General features: G+C 43.5%; 1 pseudogene; it reads right to left on the bottom strand.

Moving 5' to 3' along the window:
- Positions 1 to 269: 269 nt before the first annotated feature.
- Positions 270 to 1,374, bottom strand: LOC142443129 (isoamyl acetate-hydrolyzing esterase 1 homolog pseudogene; annotated as a pseudogene).
- Between the last annotated feature and the right edge of the window lie 1,104 nt (positions 1,375 to 2,478).

Genomic DNA, 2,478 nt, shown 5'->3' with positions numbered 1-2,478 from the left:
CTATTTATAGAATTGCCTGGCTCTGGAGGTATATCTTATAGCGGTGACACTGATGATCCCTGCATCAATAAATCAGTGCTTAAAATGATCAAAACACAATGTACCCAGGTATAAAATTTGCCTGGGAACAAAGTCCTAGTGCTTTTATTAATATTGTTGGCAAATACAGAGCCATGAGGGAAAATTGTATTTTGCTTGGTCCTCTAGGTATGGTTTGTGCACTGGCATTCCTGGGGGCCGACATCCTAAACTACCAATTCTGGCACCGACTAGTGGGCCCCACGTCCCAGCAGAATTAGTTCAGGATTTGCTTCTGTTACATCTCGCTAGTAAGGAAGCTGCAAGGGCAGCGGAGAGAACTTCCTCTCCAACAGAGGCCAAGGATATAATTCATTCCCTTTTGGTGACAAATGTAGTCCATCTGATAAGTAGGAAGAGAAATCCTGATTGTCCTCCTGCACCAGGGTCCAGAGGTCAAGTACATCAGTCCCGCAGGCTTGAGTTACTTGTAAACAGGCCTTGGCATATTCACCAGTAACCAAGTTTAGGTGATTTAACTTGCAACCTTGTAGGATGAACTCTTTTCCCCACACCGTCTCACAAAGAGGTGGCAGCGTGATGAGGATCACTCTGCTCTCTGGGATGTCCACAGACTTCAGGTACATATTCTTCAGGTATTGCACTAGGCTCTTGAGATTGTCCACGTACTCCTCCAGTAGGATGTGTTGCTTAAGATTCTCATCTTTTAAAGCACTGTCATTGCCACCAAAGAAAACCATAACTGCTATAGGGAAGTCCAGACTGCTCCCCTAGAAGCAAGATCCAGATTCCACAGAAGGCGAAAGACAAAAGAGGATTTGTCCCTGCTTGGTCTCTCTAGTACAAAAATTCTTCTGTCCCAAGGAGGTGTCATCAGGTTGCGATGCAATTGATAAGTTGAGCTCCCCTCCTACCCTTACCCTGGAGTGGCACGTTGACACAATCCCTAGCATCACAGTCCACCCCTACTCAACACTTTAACCATAAAGAACCACAAAGTCAATAAAATCGCAATTGCACCTTACATTAGACAACTAACATGGGTACAAGTGAGAAGACGCTCACCTCATGTTCATCTTATAGTTTATAAATGAAAAGACCAAAAATATTTGCTGCATCCATACAAATAGGAATTAATCAGAACAATTACAGTCTTTTGACTGCAGCTGTGGCCACAGATGGTTTTAGAACTACCTTCTACGACTATACACAGGCTAAGCCCTTTACCCTCATAAAGTGCCTCATCTGGTCAGGGTTCTTTGCCTGGAACGTGACCAGAACCTTCATTCCTGAAGAATCTGAGCTATTGGTAGTCATATCTGAATCTAGATGCATTTTACCATTGACTTTAATCATAGGACATGGTAGTACTAACAGATGACTGAAGGAATCTCTGAGAGTCCAGATATATTCTTCTTTCTCTCCATGATGTAATACCAATCCAATTTCCCCTTGGTCATCAGAATCAATCACATCAGTCAATATGTGAACATTCTTCTTTATCTGTTAATCCACAGGCATGAGGGTCCCAAAATAGTGAGTGTGAATTCTTAACCGACAGTTCAATGGAATCAGTGTTGAGTTTTCAATGGGGAGTATTCTGTCCTTTGGGACTAGGTCCTCCAAACCTGAGGAACATACAGGTCAGGAACAAAAGTCCCTAAAAGTGGATCACTAGGAGTAATAGTGAGTAGTACCATTCCTGTTTTGATCGTTGCTTTCTGGACCCATGAATCCTAGCGATTGGAAACATCACGCCATACAGTGGCCACTGTACGAACATATGTAGTGTCCCCAACCCTACAAGATGCTTCCACTTGGTTGGCATTGGAATTGTGTCCTTAGAAGACGATGCTATCATTCTATCAATCAGGCTGCTTCAGGTTCATGATGAACGTGGTATGACAATGGATTTTGTGAATATGGGCCCAGTGCCACATCCCGTTTGCTGTGAAGTGAGGTCCTTGTTCTGAAGTTATGCTGTGTGTGATACCGTGCTGTGATAGGGCATTCTACAAGTCCACAAATGGTAGTTTTGGAGGAAGCAGTGCATGCAGGGAAGGTAAACCCCGATCCAGATTAAGTGTCTATTCCAATAAGAACAAAATGCTGTACTTTCCATGACATCAGTAATTCTGTGGAATCAACCTGTCACCAGGCTGCTCCTTGATTTTCCTGAGAAATGGTCCCACAATATGGATTCAGTGTTGGCCTCTGCTTCCAGTTGAGGAGACACTTAGCAGTGTGAGGAGCTAAGTCAGCTTTGGTGAGTAGAACTCCATGTTGCTGAGCCCATGCATAACCTCCATGCCCATCACCATGCCCACTTTGTTCATATACCCAATGGACAATGACAAAGGTGGTGGTATAAAAGCATGACTAGTTTCCACAGAATGCATCATTCTATCCACTTGATTGTTAAAATCCTTCTCTTCAGAG

The sequence above is a fragment of the Tenrec ecaudatus genome, chromosome 3, assembly GCF_050624435.1.
Source record: "Tenrec ecaudatus isolate mTenEca1 chromosome 3, mTenEca1.hap1, whole genome shotgun sequence".
NCBI classification, from domain to species: domain Eukaryota; kingdom Metazoa; phylum Chordata; class Mammalia; order Afrosoricida; family Tenrecidae; genus Tenrec; species Tenrec ecaudatus.
The sequence above is the reverse complement of the archived record's forward strand: the minus strand, read 5'-3'. Positions and strand labels throughout refer to the sequence as shown.